Source organism: Rhinopithecus roxellana, chromosome 8, assembly GCF_007565055.1.
Source record: "Rhinopithecus roxellana isolate Shanxi Qingling chromosome 8, ASM756505v1, whole genome shotgun sequence".
Lineage (NCBI taxonomy): Eukaryota > Metazoa > Chordata > Mammalia > Primates > Cercopithecidae > Rhinopithecus > Rhinopithecus roxellana.
Genome location: NC_044556.1, coordinates 51,544,163 through 51,558,382, shown reverse-complemented (window position 1 = coordinate 51,558,382; position 14,220 = coordinate 51,544,163). Strand labels below are relative to the sequence as shown.

General features: G+C 38.6%; 1 protein-coding gene and 1 pseudogene across 3 annotated transcripts in view; both read right to left on the bottom strand.

Annotated features, from left to right (window-relative positions):
- WARS2 (tryptophanyl tRNA synthetase 2, mitochondrial) overlaps positions 1-14,220 on the bottom strand; it is a 121,485-nt gene that overhangs the window by 61,334 nt on the left and 45,931 nt on the right. The gene's annotated exons all lie outside the window — the stretch shown is intronic.
- LOC104665809 lies at positions 849-4,529 on the bottom strand (annotated as a pseudogene).

The following is a 14,220-nucleotide window of genomic DNA, read 5'->3' as shown; positions in this document are numbered from 1 at the left end:
TACTAGACGAATACACAACTACATTGGCTAATTTTTTGCGTGTGTATAATTCAATTTATATGAAATATTCAGAATAGGCAAACCCATAAACAGGAAGTCAATTGGTGGTTGCTAGGGATGGGGAGGAGGGAGGAAATGGAGACTTCTTGTTTAATGGGTACAGGGTTTCATTTTGGGATGATAAAAAATGTTTTGGAACTAGTCAGAGGTGACGGTTACACAACATTGTGGATGTTCAGTACCAAATGTCACTGAATTATTCCCTTTAAAATGGTTAACTTTATGTTATGTGAATTTCACCTCAGTACAAATAAATAATAAATACATTGCAAGGAAAAATTTGGAAAGAGGCCTATCAAACAAAAAAGTTGTAATGAAAAAGAAAAGATATTAAACATGTTTTTAAACAGGCGGTTTTGGGCATGGAGCTGGTTGATGTTAAAAATCCTACCCCATTCATTCACATCAAGCTGTCCAAACTTAGTAACTGGAAAGATCCCACGATGCTGAGCTCTAAATATCAAACACAAAACTAGAATTCTAGAATTATCTGGTATTTTCCCTTTCCTGAAAATTCCATCTTTAACTGGGGTCTATGGGTTCAAGAGCCATATTTATGAACCAAAATTCAGGACACATACTCTGGTTCAGGGACAGTGAATGGTAGGAAGAATATCCAGGATATGTAGCTGTTGAAACTGCAGCCCTCTCAATGACTCTAATACTCAAGAGGTTAAAAGAATCCAGCCCCAGGAGTTTTACATACAAAAATAGTAACAACCCAACTGAACTTGACTGCATTTAGAAAACATAATTATTTCCAAATCTACTGAGGAGCTTAACAGTCTTCAGTGATGCCTACAGTCACTGGGATTCGAAGACTCCCGCTCCCGGCAGCTCCCGGTCCTTTCATGCCTATGGATTTATCTCGGCTCCTACTTCGACTTCTATGACTACGCCCTTCAGAACGCCCGTTGTACGGGCTAGAAAGTGTGTCTGAGCTCCTCCCTCTGTCCTTATCCCTGGTCTTTTCTTCTCTTGCCTCCCTCCTGCTTGAGGACCTGTGCTCGTGCTTGGTTTCTCCTTCTTCAGCTCCCTCTCTAGGTTCTCTACCCCACCAGAGTAGGCAGTCCTGGCCTTGGGGAGCTTCCGCCCCTCCCTGGGCACTGACTTCTGAGCTCTCTCCGAGTTCTTGCTGCTGTGCTTCTTAGGGCCAGGGTCATCCTTTTCCTTTACTGTCTTGCTTCTGGGTGACGAAGAGGATGGTTTCTCTGCCTGTACCTCCCGGTCAGTTTTCTCTTTTTATTTCCTTTTTTTTCTTTTTGTCTTTTTTTGCGCTTTTTTGTTGGTTTTTCATCTTCAGAGCTCTCAGACAAACTTGGTGAGGGGGTACGAGCCCCACAGCCCTTCTCCTGGAGCTCTTTGGTCACATCATCCATTTCTTCTAAGTCCTAGAAACCCGGTAGTTAGACACATGATCCACTCAGATAGTTCTTCCTTTGATTTTGATCCCAATAAAATTGTCAACAGCCAGAATTATGCTCCTCTGGTCTTCATAGCAGAGGAAATAGAATCCTTTGGATTTCCCAGTCTTTTTGTCCCACATGAGATTAATGTTAACAATCTCCCCATATTGTGAGAACACACAGATGATGTTCCCTTCAGTCAGCTCATAAGGAAGCCCTCCCAGGAAGATCCAGGTGCTGTCCTTGTACTAGGAGTGCTAGGACATCTTATTGGCCACCCCAAGCTGGACCTCTCACTCAATCAGTTCGTTGATCAGCTTTACCTTAGTTAAAGGGCTCACCTCCGTGGGCTCGTGCTCAGCATTCAGGTATCAGTGCCCAGGCAAGGCAGCCTGGCGCATACTCTGGCTAATTTTTTTTAAATTTCTTGTAGAGGCAGGGTCTTGCTGTCTTGGCCAGGTTGGTCTCAAACTCCTAGCCTTAAGTGATCCTGTTGCCTTGGCCTCCCAAAGTGCTGGGATGACAGCTGTGAGCAATTGCACCTGGCCTTCATAAGAAAATTCTAACATTGATTTTCAAGTGTTCATTCCGGGGGTATATGATATTGTCATTATCTCTCGTGGCCAACTAAACGCTTATCATACCAACAATTATCACTGCTCACACATCCATATCGACAACTGCCTGATTCCCCTCTTAAGCTAATTATCTGAGAACATTTATCCTTTGGCCAGCAGCTGAGAGATGTGGCTATCCACACCAAGTTGTCAGACTGTTACTAAACATGTGAGGATTAAATTACATTGGTTTTAAAACTTTTCTAATTGCATACCCTTTTTCAAAGATAATATTCTTAGATGTGCCTAATAAGTGGAATTTTCCAAAGAAAAGCTTGAGAGGTAGATGGATAATAGCAGAGTCAGTGGGGGAGCTCTGGTGGGTCCCGACTGCTCTTTTGACCTCACCCCAGACAAGCACAAGGGGGCTTCTCAGAGCGCAGTCTGAAAACCACTTTCAGACATTTTCAAAGCATTAATATTTTGTTGAAATTGAAACTGTCTTCCTCACGATATTGGGGAATATATAGGAGAAGAAAGATAGTAAAATATGGGCTAGAGGTGCAAATATCACATATGCTGACTTAGCATAACTCTTCTCATTTCTTCCTCTGAGATAAGACTCTGACTTTGTGGGGTGGTCAATGCCTTTCCCAGTCATTCTCCAATCACACCTCCTGGGGAACGCAGCTGACTACTTGCCTTTCTTCTATAGAGTATTACCCTCTGCATTCACACTCTTCCATCATCCTAGAATGCCCTTTACCCTCTTTTCTGCATGGGGAACCCCCCTTGGTTATTAGGCCCTAACAATCTCTCCCTGATTCTAAGACTCTTAAACATGTTCCTTCCTCTTACTAAACATACCCACACATGCTCCATGCTCCACCACACACACCATCAATGTCTCTCTTTCTCTCACTCAGAAGAACAGATGCCTCCTTCATCAATTCTTCATTATTGCACATATCACATTGGTAACTTGGTAATTTTTTTTTTATTTGCTCCATAGATTTATTTTCCCGCCTAGAATATGAGCTCTTCTAGGACAGGGGCTATCTTTTCCCTCTTTGTATACCCAGTAAATAGCACAGTGCCAGGTACATTGTGGTCCCCTAATAAATGTTAACTGAATCATGACAAATCCTTTTTCCCAAATCCTTTGTTTTTAGCTCAATAACTATAAACAAAATAAGCCAAATGTTTCAGTTGCAGGCAATTGTTAAGTTATATTCTAAGAGTTTGTTTAAAAACTGGTTCTTTGAAACTCAGAAACTGAATTCTTTAAATGGGAAGCAGACCATCAAAGTCTCTTTGAGCCTATAATATTCTTGAAGAATGGTTTTAACAGCATGATTTCATCTGTACCTAACCAGCATCCATAAAATTGTTTCTGCAGGAAGGCGGAATCCAAGGTCCATTTTGGACACCAGAAATCTATTCAGTGGTGGCTTTGATTTTGTATTAGAAAGGACTTAAGGGGAGCAATTATGCATGCAGAGGAAGTTGTATTTGCATATACAGTAAATTCTTTTTAAATTGTATGATTACTTTGAGGTGGGGTAACAGGTCAAACATCCTTATGCATTCATTGCCTTTCCTAACACTGATATTGTATGGACTGCCAGATGTAGCAGCCCTGGTCACCGCTGGTGGAAAAGAAAAGAGCAGAAAGAAGGTGAGAGGAAGGGATTAGAGCAGAGGCTCTCAAAGTGTGTTCCCAGTACCAGCAGTATCATCATGACTTGGGAACTTGTTAAAAATGCAGTCTTGGGTTCCAACCCAGACTTACTAAATCAAGAATTCTAAGAGTGGGGCTTATCAGAGAAGAAGAAATGAGAACATTTATGCAACCCTGCTTTAACAAGCCTCTCCAGTGATTCTGATGTATGCTAAAGTTTGAGCGAGGTTTTTGGGCACCAATAATCTATTCTTAAAATTCACTTCAACTGCGGAAAATGAGGTACAGATAAAAACATTATGAATGAAAAAGAGAAGGTCCCTTCTAAGCCAACAGTTCTCAATCTTGGCTGCACTGTAATCACTTGGGAGCTTTAAAAAATACTGATGCCTGGGCACCACCCCCAGAGAGTCTGATTTAATCAGTCTGGGATTTGGCGTGAGCAATGGGAGTTTTAAAAGCTCCCCAGGTGATTCTAACATGAGGCCATGAATGAGACACCACTGTTCTAAGCCAGCTGCTACATAATTATCTTCCAAAGCTGCCAACCTGCTAGGAAACACTGAAACACACACACACACACACACACACTCACATAAAAGGACGAAAAATATGAGGAGTAAGTTCACTTGCTAGTAATTTACATTTCAAGATAATGAAATCTCTAAGGCAGTGATTTAATCATGTATGGGCAGAGGCCGCTTTGGCTCCCAGCAGTTTGGATATTACATGCGGCAGCCATGAAGGACAGAAGATTATGAAGCTGTGGTCATAGCCTCTATGCTGGTGAGAGAAGACACCTGTGACAACAAGTAGGCACGCCATCTTCAACGCCTAGGTAGACTTACTTGGCAAAGTCCAATTCCATAAATCTCTATGGCTCAGGGATTTAGAAAGCATATATAGCCTGGACATCACCAAGGAAGTAATACCACTGAGGAGTGTTCAATATCAGAATTGTAATGGATTGGAGACAAAATTATCTCTGCATAGATATATTTTTCTACCCATGTCCCTGCTTGGCAAACTCCCTACTTCATTCTGATGTTTCCTACCAGGAAGTCTGGATTCAACAGTCAAGCACTGTATGTGGGTCTCACGGTTAGCTCAGTTGGTTGGCCAAGTCCTGGACTAATATCAGGTGGCCTTGGGTAAGTGAAGCTGAGATGCCCAGTAATTCTTATATATAATGTATGATATAATTCCATGACTATCTCAAGTGTTCTGAACCTTTGAGAGACAGTGTGAATTTCTTACAAAGTACCCACAATACGAACAGGAAAACACATTTCTAAAGTTATTTTCCTGGCATAAAATAGTTTACAAAAAAGGGAATTTCTTTGACTGTTATTTCACCTCTCCCGAGAGCAAATAAGTTTCATGTTCCAGCTAATCATGGCTCCCTTTCTCATCCAACCTGTAGACTGATATAAGACTACAGGTAGACAGACCACAATTGCATCAGTTCAGACCCTTCTGCCAGCTCAGATTGTTAATTCAGCCTTATAGTATGACAAAACCAAGCACTAAAATATGATTGTGATAACTAGCTTGGTTATAAACCATGGTTGAGAGGCAGAATCTAATGCCACCCTGCCGGGATTCAAGACTTGCCCAATTACTTATGTGGCGTTGAACACGTACAAAATAGGGATAATAATAGTACCTATCTTGTAGGGTAGTTAGGAGGACTGTGACAAGTTTATTAGTATAATCCTGGCGCAGAGTAAGCTCTCAGTAATCTGACCATTTCTAGAGATCAAAATTTTGTTTTATTTTGACCCAACCATTCAATGTATGAAAATCTTTCCTATAGAAATACTCACGCAAGAATGTAAGAAGATCTGGTGTTCCCCCGATTATTTAATTATGAAAGAATTATACTGGTACATATACACCATGGAATTCTACGCAGCCATAAAAAGGAATGAGATCATATCCTTTGCAGGAACACAGATGGAGTTGGAAGACATGATCCTCAGCAAACTAAACCCAGGAACAGAAAACCAAATATCACATGTTCTCACTTATAAGTGGGAGCTGAATGATGAAAACACAAGGACACATTGTGGGGAACACCACACACTGAGGCCTGTCAGGCTGGAGAGAGAGAGCATCAGGAAGAATAGTTAATGGATGCTGGGCTTAATACTTAGGTGACAGGATGATCTGTGTAGCAAACCACCATGGCACACATTTACCTAGGTAACAAATCTGTACATCCTGCACATGTAGCCTTGAGCTTTAAAGTTGAAGAAAAAAAAAAAAAAAGAATTATAAGTAACTAATGTCCATCAGTAGGGGAAATAGTAAATCAGTTATAGTTTTCTTTTTATATAATGAAATACTATGGAATAAATAAGAAGGTAGGTCCTGTTCAGTACTGAGAATTGGCACAGGGTGGAGGTGAGTAGCCCAAATCTAGAGTCAGACATGTGAGTCCAGTGCCAGCCTTCTTGTGCACCAGCTGTGCTTCCTTGTGCAAAACAGGGAACTTCCTTAGCTGTAAAATGGGAGGAATGACAGTACTCCCCTGAAAGTTCTATATAGACATTTGTTAAATAGATAAAAGCTGACAAGGAAGACAGCCTACATACCTAACTTACTAGTGGTTATACAAGGAAATGGGAGTAATTACTTCCTTTTTGACTTTTTTGTATTGTTTAACATTTTTAAAAATGCATGCCATTTTTCTGTCACCAAATTTTAAAAATAAGCCTGAGCCAGACGCAGTGGCTCACACCTGTAATCCCAATACTTTGGGAGGCCGAGGTGGTAGGATCACTTGAGCCAGGAGTTTGAAACCAGCCTGGGCAACATAGGGAGATCCTGTCTCTACCAGAAAAATAAAATAAAATAAAATAAAATAAAATAAAATAAAATAAAATAAAATAAACAAAATAAAATAAATAAAGGCAAATTAGCCAGGCGTGGTGGCACATGTCTGTAGTAGCAGCTACTCAGGAGGCTGAGGTGGGAGGATTGCTTGAGCCTGGATATCGAGGCTGCAGTGAGTCATGATTGTGCTATCATACTCCAACCTGGGCAACAGAGCAAGATCCTGTCTCAAAAGAAAAATAGGCCTAGTTTATTGGCATATGGTCTGATTGAATTACTTGATATGTAACTAAAAGAGTCTCATACTAACAGGAATGTTGGTTATTACCATTTTCATTTTAAGTAATGGGAAATTAAGTCACAGACAATGTTAAATGATTGATTAAGTTCAGATATTAAGTTATCTGTAAAATGAAACGAAAACAGAAACTGCAGTGTAATCTAAAGGACATGAGTTTTGAGGATCAGATAGTGCTAGGTTCAGATTCCTTCTATGCCTCCTAGTGCCTTTCGCATATTATGTAACCTCTTTGAAACTCAGTTTTATTATTTGGACAATGGGGTTAATGGTAATAATAGCTAACATATATTGAGTGCTTACTACATGGGAAGCATTATAGCAAGAGCTATAAATGTATTATCTCATTTGATCCTCATAAAAACTCTGAGGTACTATCATCCTTGTTTCACAAGAATGAAGGAACTGAGGCACAGAAGGGTTAAATGAGTCATCCATAGCTAGTAAATAGTGGAGCCACGACTTGAACCCAGGTCGATCAACTTCAGCCATATGTACTTCAGAGGGAGATTATGAGAAGATAGCAAGGAATTATTTGCTTTTACCCCTTTGATTCACTAGAATGTATGGCCTAAAATTTTAATTTTATGTTATAATAAACTTCTAAGGGATGTGTGATTCTCTTACACTGCTCACGCTAAAGATAACTGACTGCTTGATATACTTGTTTCATTGAGAAGTGGTGGCCCGTACCAGGGCAGGTGACAAGGACAGTGGTTCTTATTCATCTGGGCAGCAGCTTCAGTGCTAATTCTAAACACAGGTGGTGAGAGAGACAGCCAACAGGAAGGGGGAAGGAATCACTGCTGACATGTGCAACTGGGAAGATTGATGGTTTCCCTCTCTCTTTTTCCCCAATGTGTTGGCCTGGGAGCAGAGACGTAGAAGCCGCTGTGCTAAGGACAGTAAAATACACAGCACAGTGTCTGCCTGGCTGCAACACTGATTAATGAGACCAAAATGACACAGAAAACAGGCAGTGCTTCGGAAGGAGAATTCACAGGCATTTCTTTATTTAATCATTTCAACAAAAGCAGTTCCCATAAACTGCCCAGTTTGAACTAGAATTCCCCGTGGTTAGAGCAACGCAGGGGTATATTTGGTGGGATGCGTGAATCAAAGAGTGAGAGTATAAAGGGAATTTGTAATGAAGTAAATTCACTAATGACCGGCTGGGTACAAACTTAGGAATTCCTCCACTTTCTCTGACTGGCCAAAACATTCACAAAGCTCCAGGTAAGATAGTTATTTGCCTACCTAACTTAATGTAGGGATGATATGAGGATGCGTTATCACAAGGAATTGCACCCTGTTAAAGCACTCGTGCTTTTCAGGACTAGTAGACAGCATCACCAATTCTTCACGTTTTATCATAGCTGCATAATGTATACATTTAAAATGACATTATCTTTATTAAGGGAATTAATCTGAAAAATTAATTAACATCAAATATTATTTTTAGTACTTACTATCACCTGTCCTACTTCTCATGAGTAGCTCTTCAAACTTAATACTATATCCCAAACTAAATCTACTGACTCATGACCTTCAGGTCAACTCCCCATTCTGCACTGTATTCTCAATTCTGGCTAATGATACAACCATCTACCTAATCTCCTAACCTTAAGATTCATCTCCAACTCCTTCCTTTCCCTTACCAGATTCTGATGGTTCAAATCCTGCCTCCTCCAATTACTAGCTATGTGATCTTTGGCAAGTATTTTTGCCTCAGTTTCATCACCTGAAATAAAAATTTTAATAGTACTGATTTACAGGAGAATTGCAAGAATTAATACGTAAAAAGTGTTTAGATTGGTGCCTGGCACATAGAAAACACTTAATAAATATGAGTTATCTTCATCATCTAATCAAGTACTAAATCATCAGAAATGTTTCTCAGTATAATTTCATTTCTCCATCTCCATCAATGTAGTCTAAACCACAGTCGTCTCACCTGTGCTGTTTCAATAGCTTTTTTCAGAGTTTATTCTACACTACTACCTGAACTATCATTTAAAAGTAATGAATCTCTACTGATTCTTCCTTTTTCACAGAGTCAAATCCAAACCCTTAATTTTGTGTATAAAATCCTTCATAATCTGACTTCAAATACATGTAGATTGCTGAGACATAGTCAGGGCAATTATCCCCATGAATCAACATTAATTAAGCAAGTGAGAAGTCTTATGAGAAATTTAGGGTTCAAGTTTTACATTTAACATTTTATAACATGCTATTTTTCATTGATTATCCTAACACTAGAGTAAGTATCACATTCACCGAAAAACCACTGAGTAATCTTCAGGATCTATAAATTAAAGCCTAAAACATAAACAAAATGACATGTCATTATTCTAGGGGAAATTAAATGTACTGTACTTCCATTGCTTGGTGTAGTGGGTTGGATTATGTCCCTCCAAAATTCATGTCCACCTAGAACTTCAGAATGTAACCTTATTTGGAAATAGGATCTTCGCAGATATAATCAGTTAAGATGAGGTCATACTGGATTATAGTGGGCTCTAAATTCAATGACTGGTGTCTTTAAAAGAAGAGAAGACACAGACACATAGAGGGAAGAGGGCCACGTGACAATGGAGGCAGAGACTGGAGTGATGCAGCTACAATTCAAGAAAATCCCAAGGATTGCCAAGAGCCACCAGCAGCAAGGAAGAGAAAAGGAAAGGTTCTTCCTTAAAGTCTTAAGAAGCATGCCCTGCCAACACCTCAGTGTCAGATTGCTAGCCTCCAGAACTGTGAAAGAATACACTTCTGTTCTTTCAGGCCACCCAGTTTGTGGTATTTTGTTATGGCAGCCTTAGAAAACTATTAACAGCACACTTGACTAATGTCTTAAACTGGTAAGGTAAGTAAGGTCAGTTGTTCAGGATTTGTAATCTGGTTACTATTTCTGTAAGAAATTCACATCCAGGACACTGGCCTTCTCTTCCAAGACTGTGCAAGCCCTGGGTCAATGCAGAGTAGCTCAGGAATGCAGAGTAGAATAAAGGTATTCTGCACTGGTTATGGTGACTGACACAACCACAACTACAACTGTATGTAGGTAGTGGTGCTGAGAGGCAGAAAGCATTATTACATAGACCATGTCAAATAAACAAACAGCCATCAACTAAGGGGCTGTAATCATAGATGAAGTTGCTGTTACTTTGTTCTGGGATCAAAGTTCTAGGATCACATTTGCATTGATTCCGTAAAATTACTGCATATAGTTGACTTTGCTCCATTTATTTCTTTCTTTTAAACAGTAGCTCCTGAAATTTTCATTATGCTGTAATTGTTCACAAAAATGTAAATTTAAACTTAGCAAATACTTATGTCCTTTGATAAAAAAAAAATATATATATATATATAGATTGTATACCATTTTCCAGATGAAGCAGTATGGCATGCGCTATTTCAACTTCCATGATCGATTATTGCTCTCCAAAAGGACTTTTTTTCCCTTTGAAACCTTGAGATTGTTTTTTGGCATAATTACCCCAGCCCAAACAGTTTTGAGATATGTGTGTGTGTGTGTTTTTTTTTAAATAAGCAGTAAACTATTTCTTTTACTTTAAAAAAAAAAAACAAGTAAATATGCCTTTAAATTTTCTTTGAAGTTCTTTATAAAAACTTCTTTTCTAAAAAATAAATGTTATTGTGTATATTTAAGGTATACAGCATATTGTGGGATATATACAGACACCAAAAAGGTTACTATAGTAAATTAACATATCCATCATCCTACATAGTTATCGATTTCTTTTGTTTTTATGTCAAAGGCAACTAAATTCTTATTTAGTATCAATCCCAAATACAGCACAATTTTATTACCTATAGTCCTCATGTTGTATTTAGATCTCTAGACTTGTTCATCCTACATATCTACTACTTTGCATCCTCTGACCTACATCTCTCCATTTCATCCTTTACAAAGAATTCTTGTATGTAATAAAATAACCTCAGAGGAAAAAAGAAAGAAAAATTCAAATTTGCAAACCAGTATCAGCCAATCATTAATTCACCATTCCTCTTTATGTTTAAAAGATGATCTCAGTAATCTCTGGAAGCTCTGAATGACAGTCTATAAGGTTAGGGAACAAATAGTCCTATATATATTAATTTTCTTTTGGAGTTTTTTAAATGATCAATTCCAAATATACAGTACAGGGAAGGTGAAATGAGTAAGAAAAAAATCATATTTAATTCCCTGTTAACACTAAACTATATTATTCAAAATGTCTTTCAAAATACTTAGCCAGATCACTAAATCTCAGTCACTACCTTAGTTTAAAATATTCACTACGAAAATAGTCAAGCAACAGAAATCCATTGTGAGACACCATCTAGAGCGAAAAGCTACACTGCTATATGTAATTTATTAACTTAGTAGTTTAGTCTCTCAATATTTAGCAAGTTTGTTTAAAAATTACCATTCCCACTGGTTTACACTGACATTAATATAAATCCATAATTTCAAAGTCAACATTCCTTTCACTGTGAACTAAAGACTTCTTTCTTTTCTTTTCTTTTCTTTTTTTTATTTTTTTGAGAGGAGTCTCACTCTGCCACCCAGGCTGGAGTGCAGTGGCGATCTAGGCTCACTGCAACCTGCGCGCCACCCGCCACCCCCCGGGTTCAAGGGATTCTCCTGCTTCAGCCTCCTGAGTAGCTGGGATTGCAGGTGCCTGCCACCGCGCCCGGCTAATTTTTGTATTTTTAGTAGAGACAGGGTTTCACCATCTTGGCCAGGCTGGTCTTGAACTCCTGACCTTGTGATCAATGCACCTCAGCCTTCCAAAGTGCTAGGATTACAGCAGCAACTCACTGCACCCGGCCAGTAGTCCAATATATTTTTGACATACCATACAGCTTACTGCATGTCATATCTTTGAGCCTCTTATACAAGTTTTAAAGAAACTGGCAATCTATATAGAGATGCAGAGAGGGTGTTATCAAGGAAGTGTCAGTATTGGGGAGCACTGAAGAGTTTTAAGTTTCTCAAACTTACTGGTAAACCTTAAAATTTGACACAATTGAGTACTTAGTTCTTCCTCTAAAATTTTACCATCACATTGAACCTTCCACTCATGTTTAGTGGCACCATCATGGTTCTAATTTGCACTTGCTCTGTGTGTGTCTGTGTGTCTACATGTTTATAAAATAACTCTACACTCCTAGTCAGTTGTCTTATTGTGCCTAATAAAATTCAAGGACATTTCTTTAATTAAGAGAGCCTTTCGTTTCCTGATTGCTTGCATAAATTGACGGCAATTTTAAAATTGTTAAGTTAGCTAATAATGTATTGTTTAATACACTGAGGAAATATTTATTTCACTTGTAAAGTAATGCAGCACCATAGTTTTGTTTCTCTAATGTAAATTATTTCATTTGGAATATGAGCATTCTTGTAGTAATCAAGTTGTAAATGTAAAGGTCAAAATAATGTTCTTCTTTATATTTTCTTTTTCTTTTTTTTTTTTTTTTTTTGAGACGGAGTCTTGCTCTGTCGCCCGGGCTGGAGTGCAGTGGCCGGATCTCAGCTCACTGCAAGCTCCGCCTCCCAGGTTTACGCCATTCTCCTGGCTCAGCCTCCCGTGTAGCTGGGACTAGAGGCGCCCGCCACCACGCCTGACTAAAGTTTTCTGTTTTTAGTAGAGACGGAGTTTCACCGTGTTAGCTAGGATGGTCTGGATCTCCTGACCTCATGATCCGCCCACCTCAGCCTCCCAAAGCGCTGGGATTACAGGGGTGAGCCACCGCACCCGGCCTTATTTTGCTTTTCTGAGAACTCTAACAAGTTTACTTTATTCACCAGCGAAATATTTACCATGTCCCTTTTGCAGTAAACAATACACTTTCAATTCTGATTTTATTTTTATATATTTTATAGCTTTATATGGGTATATTCTACTTTTGCAAATATGCTTTGTCAATAAATTATAATTTTTAATAGTTTCACCATAAAATCAACACTCACACTCAAACTGTAAAAATTTTAAATGCAATTTACTTATCAGTTTTTGAGACTCCTTCCCCAACTGGAAATTTTTACATGTTGTACATAATTCTTCTCTATAGTACATTTGAACAGATAAAATAATTAGCATAAATAGAATATAGCTCTTTATACTATATACATATGTATTAAAATATTAAATTGCACCCCATAAATATGTACAATTACAATGTTTCCATTTAAAAAATAAAATAGTGCTCTTATTTTTGACAATTTCAAACATGTGGTTTGAAAATGTATCTTGAAAGTATATTACTTTTCATCTACTTAGATGACAAATTACTGTATCATGAAAAGTTATTAATGATAAAATACTTGGTACCACAAGTGATACCATCGCTTGCCTCAACTGGCAAACTCCTGGACATTTTTGGGAAAAATAACATAGACTTTTGTTTTGCTGTTACTATCAAATAATTATAGTTACTGAGAAAGTAACTGTAAATGCTAATGTCTGGACCATCAAACAGTAAAGGACAGTAAGAAATGTATGTACCAAGTGGAACAGAGCTGTTTTGTGTGGACAGGTGGAACCCCAGCTGGGTAAGAACAATGCTATTGAAATGTCATCAGTTGAGTTATACTGAAGTGATTTTCTTTATTTTCTATCTTGATGAGAAATGTGTGATTTTTTAAAAATACTATAGCAGAAAAAATAGCCCAATTACCAATCCGATGTTTTATATAACAAAGTATTTTTCAAGTTCTCTCATATTTCTAACAATTTTAACTCTTTTGCTGACCTCCCACCCCACCAGCACTACTGGGTTAATAAGAATCAAGTCTATCTTTTTCAGCTTTTTTCTTCTACCATTCCACTCCATGAACTGTATACTTCTTTTACTTCCATACTCTTGCTAACTTCCAAGACTTTGCACTTGCAATTCTCTCCGCCTGGCATCCCTTTCTTGACCCAACAAATTTCAATATATCTTTTAAGACCCGGTGTAGCTGTAACCACATTTGTGGAGCACTCTACAAATCCCCAGGACAAGTTGAGTCACTTGCTCCTGTAAGCAACTACAATGCTTTGTCTTCCCTCTATTATAGCACATTTTTCCGACATGCCCACTACACTCACTTTTTCGACATGCCCACTACCCTCACCAGCCAGTGAAATCCTCGAGGGAAAGAACCATGCTGTTATCCCTAACATCAACAGGAAAGGGATTCAATATATGCATATGAATGAAGTAGAAATGAATACTACATGAGGCTTATGAAATGCAGGAGCTGAAGTCTCATCCTAAATCCCATGACACTCAGAGTCCCCACAATGGATGAAGATGGAGGTGGGCCATTTGCCAAGATGAGCAGGGAAAATTTTCAAATTATCCCTTCCCAGACTGCCTATTCAAATG